Raw genomic sequence first — 12495 nt, forward strand, 5'->3', positions numbered from 1 at the left:
AGCAGAAGAGAAAAAGGAGGGGGCACCTGGGGCCCCGGGGCACGGGGCAGCAGCCTTTCCCCAGGCCTTGGCTTGGACAGGATCAGGGAGGGGCCTGGACGAAGAGGGGCTCCCAGACTGGGCCCTGGCTCTGCCCACCTGCACCCCACATGTCCTGGGTCCCCCGGAACCTGGTTAGAGCCACACAGGCCCAGAAATAATCACCCTGGCCCCAGTGCCCAGCTCTGTGCCCATGAGCTCTGCCTGGCAATTGGACCTACTTAGACCATCTTTGGGTAAGAAATTGTCTCAGAGTCTCTTGCTCAACATGCCCATGGGCCTAAAAACCTTTTCTTTTGAAAATGTCTTTTTTGAATCATTGATCGGCTGCCTCCTGCATGCCCGCCACTAGGGATCAAGCCTGCAATCCAGGCATGTGCCCTGACTGGGAATCGAACCATGACCTCCTGGTTTATGGGTGGATGCTCAACCACTGAGCCACACCCTTTAACTATATATATATATATAAAATTGATTTTTTTACAGAGAGGAAGGGAGAGGGATAGAGAGTCAGAAATATCGATGCGAGAGAAACATCGATCAGCTGCCTCCTGCACACCCCCTACTGGGTATGTGCCCGCAACGAAGGTATAAGCCCTTGACCGGAATCGAACCTGGAACCCTTGAGTCCGCAGGCCGGCGCTCTATCCACTGAGCCAAACCGGTTAGGGCCCCTTTAACTTTTTTATTTGAACCATGAACTACATGAACAGTTTACTATTCAAAGTGAGTGAATATTTTTTAATATATTTTTATTGATTTCAGAGATGAAGGGAGAGAGAGAGATAGAAACAAAGATGATGAGAGAGAATCATTGATCGGCTGCCTCCTGCATGCCCCACTCTGGGAATTGAGCCCACAACCCCGGGCATGTGCCCTGACCGGGAATTGAACCATGACCTCCTGTTTCATAGGTCAACACTTAACCACTGAGCCACGCCGGCCGGACTGAGTGAATATTTTTTTAGGTGAGAAAATGCTGAGGAGGTTGGTACTGGCTAGAAAATAAACAGAGTTGGAGCTCCTCCCTCACTCTTGACAACTTTTGCTCTTCCTGGCCCTCCCCTCCCCTCCTCCATTTCTCTCCTCAATGTCCAGTTGACAGCCTGCCTCTTCTAGAAACAAAAATAATACTGATCCTGTCTAGTACTTGCCATATGTGTCAGGCCTTGTTCTTGGTGCTCTGGTGTTGATTCACTCATGTGATCTTTAGAACAATCCAATGAGGTAGGTACAACTTCAGATGGGTAAACTGAGGCACAGAGAAGTTAAATAAGTTACTCAAACTCATTCAGTTTGTAAGGGACTGAGCTGGGACTTGAACCCAGGCTCTCTGAAGGGAAGGGAGCTCCCCCCCCCCACCTTTTTTTTTTTTTTTTTTGAGTGCTTATGATTAGCTTTATCCATATTGTCTTAAAACATCATCTTTTTAAAAAAATATATGTTTTTATTGATTCCAGAGAGAGGAAGGGAGAGGGAGAGAGAGAGATAGAAACATCAAAGATTAGAGAGAATCATTGATCAGCTGTCTCCTGCACACCCCCTGCTGGGGATTGAGCCCACAATCTAGGCATGTGCCCTGACAGGGAATCACACCATGACCTCCTGGTTCATGGGTCGATGCTCAACCACTGAGCCACACCAATCGGGCTTTTTTATTTTTTCCTCACCTGAGGAGTGAGGATATTTTCCCAATGATTTTTGGAGAGAGAGGAGGAACATCAATGTGAGGGAGACACATCAATTGGTTGCCTCCCGAATGCACCCCAACCGGAGGCGGGGATCAAACCTGCAACCCAGTCATGTGCTCTTGACCGGGAATTGAACCTGCGACCCTCCAGTGTGCAGGCCAACACTCTAACCACTGAGCCATGCTGGCCAGGGTTAAAACATCATCTGATAACTCTGTGGGGAGCTTTCATCTTATTTTCTAGATGAAGACAGGGAGACCCAAAGATTGAGTGACTTGCCATGGCCAGTGTGGTTCAGTTGGTTGGGCGTCATCCAGTGCCCCAAAGGGCTGCCGGTCTGATTCCTGGTCAGGGCACATGCCTGGGTTGCAGGCTCGATCTCCAGTAGGGTGTGTGCAGGAGGCAGCTGACTGGCGTTATGCTCTCACCTCTCTCATGTAGATGTTTCTCTCTCACCCGCTCCCTCTCTAAAAATCAATTTAAAAAAATATTTGTTAAATTGAGTAACTTGCACAAAGTCACTCCATAAGTAAGGGAGTCCAGCCAGAAATGTCCTTCTTCACAACCCAAAGTTCTCTTTCCTCCATAAAATTTCCCTGCTGGGGTCTCAGCATTCTGGAGGTTGAAACGCTTCCTGTCCGCATCTGCTATTGGGAGCCCCTGGCCCTCCACTTGGTTGTCCCTGTAGCAGATTCTGGTTTAGCTTGGAATGCTGGACCTCCCTCCTCTGGCCTCCTTCCACTCCAGGCTGATCCCACTGTTAACACGGGCTGGGAGCCCTAGAGGGCAGGGGCTGTATGATGCTCACATGTGTCCCCGCACAAGGTGTACTTGCCAATCAGTGCTTGGTGAGACTAGCAAGGGCCTGGACTGGGTTGTGGACCTTCTCTACCATGATCGCGCTTGCTGACGTCCTCTTGTTGTTAGTGTGGTTGTCAATACTGTTCACTGATTGAGGGCCCAGTGAGGGCCAGGCCTGACTCTGCCAAAGGCTTCACCCCAGCTCCTTGGATCCTCACAAGGGACTCCAGGGGCCAAATGTTAGACCATTTCAATGGCGCAGAAACTGATGCTGCGAAAGGGTAAGAGGCTTGTCTCTATGGAGTAGCTTCAAATTTCCCAGATTCAAATCCAGAGCCGCCTCCTGATGAAACCAAAATCCAGGCTTAGACAACATAAGGGGCTTCACTTGCTACCTTTGTCACGGTTATGAGTCCCAAATAATAACTAGCACTTACTGAACTCTTATGTAAACAGGCCAGACCCTGGATAAGCAACTTCATGAGAGCCCTCAATTCAGCTCGTACAGTCTCTGTGGTTAGGAGCTCTGTCAGCCAAGCTGAGACTAATAACAGGCGTGGGCAAATGCCTTTGCTTGTCTCCTCATCCTCCTCTCGGGGGGAGGGATATAGGAACAGGGCCTGGGTACATAGTAAGTGCATTATAAATGTCAGCTATTTCGACCCCAATTCAAAGGCGTGACAGGAAAACTGAGTCACAGAGCAAACTCACAGAGTTGGGTCTGAACCACCTAATCCAAGCTCAGCTCATTACCAGTCTGCCTGTGGTCTCTCTCCCGGGGTGGCTGGGACCGTTTAGCGAGCACAGGTATCAAAGTGCTGGACACTGTACGGCCTAGAGAAGGTCAATGGGGGTTGGGGGGCAGGGACATATGTCCCTGCCCCCCAACCCAGGCCTATTGTCTATGTCCATTGGTTATGCATATATACATACAAGTTCTTTGGTTGATCTCTTCCCACCCACCCACCCTCCCCCGCCTTCCCTCTGAGGTTCCACAGTCTGTTCCATGCTTCTGTGTCTCTGGATCTACTTCGTTCATCAGTTTATTTTGTGGGGTCTCCATAATGATGTGGACATCCCAGGTAGAGGGCTCCCTGCAGGCTCCTTCGTGTTCCCTTCCAGCTAGGATGAAACTGGACTGGTTCCGGATCCACAGGATTGCAGCTTCTGGCCGCCCAGGCTGAGCTCAGCTTGACCAGCTGCTCCTGGGAGTCCCTGAGCTTCTTCTCAGCTCTCCCTTGGAGGCAGGGGGGTGGGGCATGGGGAAACCCCCTCCACCAGCTGGGGGCTGCCAGAGCCCCTGCCCACCCTGAAGAAGGGGCTCTCCCACCCGGCACCAGCTGTACAGCCACCCTCTTTGCTTCTACAGGGCAGGGCAGGAAGTGGGGCCATGCCAGAACCAATTAAACCTGCCAGGGGAATTAAGGTCAGCAGGATGCAATTATGCCTGTGGATTTAACAAGGCCAGAGGGAAGTTCTCTCCAGCCAGAGTTCACGGCTCCTTAGGCCTCTTGCCCTGGATGGCTCTGCACTCCAGAAGTCTGGGCTCCCAGGCTCACCCATTTCTGGGAGATTTCCTTGGGAGTGGAGGGGTTAACTCCAGCCGGGCACTGCTTCCCTGGCTCTTGGGATGAAATTAATCCAGCCAAGATGCTTTTAAAAGGACCTGCTCAGAGGAGACATTTCTCAGCCTCACCCTCCCTGCTCGGCTGTGATGGAAAATCTAGGGAGTTGAGCAATGACCTTCTGACTCTAAAGGGAGCAGCCAAGTCCCCTCACAGCTTTCCTCTGGTCCTGGAGTGGGAGCCGCTGAGGGATGTCTTCTCCTGCCCTCTCCCACCTTGGGCCCCAAGCCCAGGGCTGTGGCAGAGCTCTCAGGCCTCTGGGAAAGCCCTGGGCCAGACTGCTGTCCTTAGAGCAGTATCCGCAGAGATCTATACGCACTCTGTATAGCCACCTGGACAAGTGACACGCTGTTCCCTCCCAGAACTGTAGAGTTTTACTGCAAAGACAGATAACTTACTGAGCGCTCTCCTCTCTGGCAAGGACTAAACCGGCTACTTTGGGGACAGAGAGATGGGGTTTGGGGAAAAGAAGAATCACCACACAGTGCCTTTTAGGTGAAAACAGCTTGTAAAATCATTCATAAGTTTGGGATCCTTTTTGTTAAAAATATTTATAGAGAAAATGTCTGGAGGAATAGAAATATACATATGAACAGGTGTGGAGTATGGACAATTTTCACTCTTTGTCTGAATTTTGCAAAATTTTTTTGAAGTGACCATTTGAAATTGAGCAGATTAATAAATAATTTAAAACCTACCAATATGGACTCGGATTTCTACAATTCAAGGCAGAAAATGGTAGGAGCGACACATGAAATAAAAACACTGGGATTTCAGAGGAGGAATCATTAAGACTGTGGTCAGGGATGCTCTCAGCCACAGGATTGGCTAGTGCAGGCTTCCTCCGTGCCCGGGCCCCAGCATTTCGGTTGGTTTCCTGCACACCCAGTGTGAGAAGCCCCACGGTGCAGCCCATGGGGATTCCAGGGCACATCTCCCTCCCGAGCCCTCTGGGCTGTGCTTCTCAAGCTTGACGCTGAAAAATACATCTGTGAGCGAGAGGAGATGACTGTCACCCATTTGGAAGTCCCGGGGCCTGACATTCAATAGGTGCCCTGAAAATGCTGACAAATAAATGCTCCTACTTTGGTAGGGCCCTGGGACCACGGGCGGCAAGACCAGCCCCTCCTTCATTCTTTCTCCCTCTCCCCTATCTCAGCCCAACTCTCTGCAGCATAAACAGCAAAGCCAAAAATAGCCATCTAATGACGTCAGAAAAACAAGGTCATCTGAAAACTGCCCGTGGCCACTGGACACCTCCCTATAGGATCAAGTAGCAGGAGGGTACCCCAGGCTGGCGCAGCTGTTCCAAGAACAGGAAACGTCCCAGGAGCAGACTTGGAGCACCACCTCGGGAAGGCGGCCTGGCGGGGGCGGGCACAAACATCCAAGAGCAGAAGCAGGATCCACGAGCGGAGGAGAGACCTGGGAGTTGAGTGTAATTCAACTTTATCTGCACCCGAAGTCCCTCCAGTCACACGATCCCAGGAAATGGCTCAAAAAGCAGGGAATGCGTGTTCTGCCCCGCACAGGCCGGCTTCCCCACCCACCACAGTGCTGTTTATAAAACTTCAGGTCCGTTTGCTAAACTAAGTTGCCCTAAGAACCAGGGGGTTTGAGGCAAGCTCTGAGTGACTGCTGGGAGAAAGGGCCCAGTGTGGGATGGTGGGGGCGTCCAAATGAAGGCTGAGGATGAGGAGTGGGCTGGGCAAAACGCCTCCTGCCTGTAGACACTTGGCACTTTGACCACCTTGGCTATCACCTAGGCCCCCTGAGGCTTGTGACTTAGTTGATTGGCAGCTACCACATCCCCAACAGGAATGGTCTGAGATGCCCGCTGTGTGAAAGTGAGGAGAGGACCTGCCTCCCAGCCCCTGGAAAGCTTAGCTGGAGGTTCCCGAAGCGAGGTCAAGAGTTCAGTGCAGGCCCCAGACCAATCTGCAACCTTCACAAGACAATTGCTCCAAAGGCCAGAGTCGCCAGTCCTGGAGGGTGGCAAAAACAACCTCTTCTTCACCCAGGGGTCTTTGATCAAGAGTCACTCAATTCTAAAAAGAGCCAGGAGGCCCTGGCTGGTTGTGCTCAGTGGATAGAGCAGTCTGAGGACTGAAGGGTCCGGGGTTTGAAACGGATCAAGGGCACATGCCTGGGTTTCAGGCTCCACCCCCAGTAGGGGGCATGCAGGAGGCAGCCAATCAATGATTCTCTCTCATCATTGATGTTTCTATCTCTCACTCTCCCTTCCTCTCTGAAACCAATAAAAATATTTTTAAAAAAGATAAAAAAGAGCCAGGAGAATGCCAGCTCCCATATGGCCATCTCCCTGCTCCCTTTGCTGGCTGTTAAGGAGCAGCTGCCGGCACGGTTCTGTTAGATTGTTACCTCCTGGCAACCCCTGGTGAGAAAGAATGACCACTCCCTACAGGTAGCTCTACTTGAGGGACGCAATGCACGTGGTGGAAAGGACACTTGGGAGCAGAGAGACCTGGATCCGACTTCTGACTCTGCCACTCACGAGCACGGAGAACTTTCAGAAAGTAACTTAAACTCTGAGCCTCGGTTTATTTGTCATATAGCTCATTGGGAGGACATATGAAAAAGCATTTTTCACTCCATCTTCATTCTGATCATAAAATGTTGGTTAAGGAAATAAATACCTTTTCAAACTCAGCAGCTCTCCTGTTAACACGACAGACTGCACAAAGCCGACTCCCAGGGAGCTCTGGGCAGGAGGGGTGTTCCCGCCCTCCAGATTGGCTCGTTTGGTCTGGACACTGAGGGTCACAGGAGAGAATGGCTGCTGGCTCCCTGCCCGTAGAGACCTTTGAGCTGGGAGACCTGCAGGTCCCTCTCCCGGCACAGTGGTCCTCAAACTCGGGCATGTGTCAGTCCCCTGATGGCTTGTTAAAACACACATAGCTGCCACAGTGTATGACTGAGGGGTCTGGAGCGGGGCTGGAGAATTTGCCGTTCTAGTCCTGGTTATGTTGATCTGCTGGTCCCCAGACCATGCTCTGAGGACCACTGTCCCAGACCAACTTGCTGAGCTTCCAGCCTGGCAATCCCTACCCATTTTCATGAGGCCGCTGGGTAGGTAGGAGGGTTTGGGCACTTGTGTGAGGAAAACACAAACCCTCAGACCCCACTGTTAGTGCAGCTGATGTTCAAGGAAAGGGAGATGCACAAAAACACAAACTGTTTGGTGAACGGGGGTGGGTAGTAGCAGCTCCTTCCAACTTCTAACTACTTGCTCTGTGTAGCTTCCTGTATTCAATTTCTATTCTGCAGTAACAAATTATGAGAAAAAGGCTAATGAGCAAATAAGATCAGCTAGCTTACAGTGTAGACACCAACCTTCAGCCATTGAGAACGAGATTTCTACAAGCTCAGTTCAAATCCTTTGCCTTTCTTGCTTGCACAAATTCCCAGTAGCCTCCTCCCCGAGAAATCTCCCAGCCCCTTTCGCTGGCTGTTAACTAGCAGCTGCTGGCCCTGTCCTGTTAGGTTGCTAGTTTGAGTAAACAGCAGGGGCTTCTGGCAACCCCTAGTGACACATACCCACTAACAATTAGTACTGAATATATGACTGAGTCACACTGGCCGACAGGGATAAATATGTGCCCAGGGTGACAGTCATCACTGCTGCCCAGAGCACATTTGAGTCATATTAACGCTGGAAGAGCCTCATTCACAGCTGGAGGAAAGGTTCTTTCTAGACCAGGGGTGGGCAAACTTTTTGACTCGAGGGCCACAATGGGTTCTTAAACTGGACCGGAGGACCAGAACAAAAGCATGGATGGAGTGTTTGTGTGAACTAATATAAATTCAAAGGAAACATCATTACATAAAAGGGCACGGTCTTTTTTTTTTTAGTTTTATTCATTTCAAACGGGCCGGATCTGGCCCGCGGGCAGTAGTTTGCCCACAGCTGTTCTAGACACATCCCTGTAACTTCTCAGGCGAGGAAATTGAGGCCTAGAGGATTCCAACGATATGCTCAAGGTCACAAAGCCAGAAACCACTCCCAATTCCCAATCTAGGGCTCATCCCACTAAGTAATTCTGTGTTCCTCTTAAACCCTGTGACATTTGTCCCAAAACAACCTAAGTCCCTCTGATCATGGACACAGTTAAAACTAAACTGTGGTGGAGACAGAAGAGCAGCAAGGCAAGGCATCAGTTTGACTGGGATGTCCTTAAACCATCTACATTAGAACCACTTCGAGACAACTTCACACCTTGAAATACCAAGCATGGGAGGGACTTCATGCAGTAGTCTGTAAGAATTCACTGAACATCCATTCTGTGCAGTCTTTAACCAGTTCCAAGGTCAAGAGAAACATGAGAAAATGTGTGTATGTCAGGGGACAGTATTCAGGGATTAGTCCCTTGGAGTGATCTGGGATAGATTTCCGTTTCCAGAACAACCCTTGGGAAGTCCTCAACAAGGTAACAAACTGGTCTCCAACATACTTCACTGAAGTTCAAATGAAAATCCAGGGGCAGGAGAGTTTGCTAGAGGTGCCCTCTCACAGTGATTGAGCAACTGGTTATAGAAAAATATAAACACGAAAGTAGGGCCCTAACCGGTTTGGCTCAGTGGATAGAGCGTTGGCCTGCGGACTAAAGGGTCCCAGGTTCGATTCGGGTCAAGGGCATGTACCTTGGTTGCAGGCACATCCCCAGTGGGGCGTGTGCAGGAGGCAGCTAATCGATGTTCCTCTTTTTTCGATGTTTCTGACTCTATCCCTCTCCCTTCCTCTCTGTAAAAAATCAATAAAATATATTTAAAAAAAAACAAAAACACGAAAGTAGGACTGGTATAATGAAAACAAATTGCCTAGAAAAAAATTTTGAAGATATTCAAGCTGAAAAGAGCCCTGTTAATCTTTCTAGTTCAATCTCCTCATGTGACAGATGTGGAAACTGGTCCAGAAAAGGGAAGTGACCTGTTAAGCGTCACTTAGCATGTCAGGGACAGCAGTGAGATGATATCCTTGCTCCTATTCTTCCCCAAAGTCACCACAGCTCCAATAGAGTGTTCTTTCAAACCTGACCTGAAGGCTTAGAGACAACAATCCACTGTCTGAAGATGTAGTGTTCCAAGACTTTAAATAACATAACTAGCTAGAGTCCTCTCCAGAAGGGCTTTGCTAAAGACCAATACACTTTTTCACTGGGCCTGCGTGCCAGTAACCAGACCAAGCCAGCTAAAAGGAGCTTCCCATTTTGCCAGAATAACGTCACTAACTACGCTTCTGGGAGGGGCTTATATTTCCTTTTAATATTTTAATAACAAAGATTGACTAAGTGGTTTGAAACAGTCACTTCAAGTTGAGACAGACATGATTAACATTAGAGGGGAGCAAATCAAGACAAATCTGTCCTATAAATCAAGTCTAGAAAAATCCTTTGCAAAACAAGCATTTTCAACAAAGAAAAGCAAAGACAAAACAAGGGAGCAGTGTGCTGTGGTTAACATTGGTATTTACAAAGTATGTGTTGATATAGGAAAAATACCTGATCATTACTATGCTGAATTTAAAAAGTAGAATACAAAATATATATACAGAAAAACCCTATAATGTAGAAAAACAGACAAAAGTTTTACACAAGAGAAAAAGAGATTATACAAAGTAATACCAGTGTTCAAGGTGGGTGATGGGACCATGGATTTTATTTTTCTTTCCTCTTATTACCAGGTAGATTCCAAACTGTATGTAACTAACAATGAAAAGTGTACATAACAATGCTGTGAGATTTTTGCATACAGCAAATTTAAAGTCACTTTCTAGCGACGTCGTGGGTTTTCTGAGAGATTGTGTACATGAGTGCCGACCAGTGAAAGTCTGTCAGTGCTGTCCAGACCGCTTTTCGTATTACAACTTACGACCACTCACCATTTAGTATCTTGACCAACTGCAAACTATGTCTCCCACCCCTGACCTGAGAAAATACCACCGGTGCCAAAACAAGCTGGGCAGCGGCGCTTGGCTACAGTTCTTAGCACATTCACATACCTGCCTGGGCGGTTCTGGGATGCCAACCCCACAACTACACGGGTCTCAGCACATCAGACAGGCCCGGTTTTTATTTCCTTTTTAATAAAAGGGAGAGGGCAATTGATACCTTCAAGTTAGACTTAGTCTGGTGAAATAGTTCCTAAATAAAACCTAGTATTTGCCTCAGCTTTTTACCCCTGCCCCTCCAACTATGATTTCTGGGAGTGAAATGCCTGCATTTGTCAAGCCCTTTCAGGAAGCTGACACCTTCCGCACATAAAAGCCATGCTTTGGCCTGAGCCCAGCCTCTTATTATCCTGCATGAGAACAGTAAACATCATCAGACATTTCCATGTCGGCTAACTTCACTACAGCACTGAAGAGTCGGTATGCAAGAAAGCGAATGCAACAAGGAAAAAGGAGGGTTTTGTCCCCAGGCTTCTTTTTTGCAGCAACTACACTGGCTTCAGCTGGATAACAAATTGTCCTGGAATTCTTGGCGACAGAGCAAACATGTCAGCTCCCTGGTTACGCCTTCGTCACTGCTCAAAGCACCCCACACTTTAACCTCCCTGCTCTTTCCATAGGCCTGGGCTTGTCCCGTATCCAGGAAACTTTATATGTTGTCTAAACTGAGCATCCCAGCAGGCTGCAGGGCAGACGGCAGCTCAGGATTCCGAATGTTGACCAATTCCTACCTGGACCCACACCACCAAGCTGAAACTCAGCCTGCCTGTGCAGAAATAGGAGCCAGCCTCGTGGCCGATGGCTTTTTTAACTGCTACTGTCAGCAATGAGGAGCCTTCTCCAGCAGACAAGATTCGGAAGGGAACTAAGAGGAAAGCAAAGTCAAGATTTATCTAAAGGGATACACAGGTTTGACCAAATATGCAAGCCAATAAGCACCCAAGGCTCAGCTAAGCCAGGAGCTAAAAAAGACCAGATGTTACTGACCTGCCCTCCAGTCCTTGGGACCTCAGGTCACTAGCCAAGGACATCATGTAGAGGAACTAGACCCCACTCCAGATCTGTTTCCATGTCACTAGATTCTCATTAGAGGCTTCTTACTTCAGTCAGGGAGCAAGCCAGCACTTGCCCAAAGTAGCAGCTGAACCACATCATTCAGGGTAGAACATATGAAAAGAGTGAGGTCAGAGTGTAGAGTAGGACACTTTGTCTAAAAATAAAAGGTTAGAGATAGGAATCCGTACATGCAGAAGCCATCTCCGCAGGGGAACACACCTGGCAGCGCCAATCTGGGGAGGAAGCAGCTGGAGGAGAAAGTGGGAACCTTTACCTTGGGAGCTTTTGAATTTTGAACCATGTGAATGCATAGCCTTTCAAAGAACAATAAAAATAAAAATGTAGAATGCTATGTCATATTGTTATAAAAAGAAAAATGCCCTATAAATCTGTGTGGACATAAAAAGCTTTCTGGAAGAACACACGATTGTTAACTGTGAGCTACCCCGGGGAATGGGAATAGGGGGAGGAGATGTTCGTGTCTTGATATAATCATTATTGTTTTATTTCCAAAGGCAGTATTACTTTTGTGATTTTTACTTTAAAAAGAAAAAAGAGCCCGCCTGGCCTGGCTCAATGATTGCGCCGTCGACCCAGGAACCAGGAGATCATGGTTCAATTCCTAGTTGGGACACATTCTCGGGATGTGGGCTTGATCCCCAGGAGGGGGCGTGCAGGAGGCAGCCAATCAATGGTCCTCTCTTATCGTTGATGTTTCAATCTCTCTCCTTCTCCCTTCCTCTCTAAAATCAATAAAAATATGTTTTTTAAAAAAAGAACTGCAACCTCACCCTGGCCAGGTAACTCCGTTGGTTAGAGCATCATCCCAATTCGCCAAGTCAGGGTTCAATCCCTGGTCAGGGCACATATAAGAATCAACCAAGGAAAGAGTGGAACAACAAATCAATGTTTCTCTCTCTCTCTCAAATCAATAAAAAAAAACAAAAAGCAAAACAAAAAACCCTGCAACCTCACCTTCAACAAGAATCTCCCTCAGCATTTGTTTCGTCTGTCTCACATGGCTCAATCACATCTTATCTTGCATTACAATGCCTCGTGTACAGATCTCATCTCCATTAAATGATGGAGCAACTGAGACTGCAGCCTGCCTACCACTCAGACTCCACATTCCAGGGACAAACTCTGGAAAATAACCAGTAAGAACTAAAATAGCAGTCAAGATGGCAACAAAGCAATCACACAAGAGCAAATCGATCAACTAAAGAGTGAACAATAACCTCCTAAGTGTGTGAACTTAGTGCAGGACTATTAGCAATGGGAAACCATGACCAAATCAAAACAATATGGAAAACAG

The sequence above is a fragment of the Myotis myotis genome, unplaced genomic scaffold (assembly GCF_014108235.1).
Source record: "Myotis myotis isolate mMyoMyo1 unplaced genomic scaffold, mMyoMyo1.p scaffold_m19_p_9, whole genome shotgun sequence".
Lineage (NCBI taxonomy): Eukaryota > Metazoa > Chordata > Mammalia > Chiroptera > Vespertilionidae > Myotis > Myotis myotis.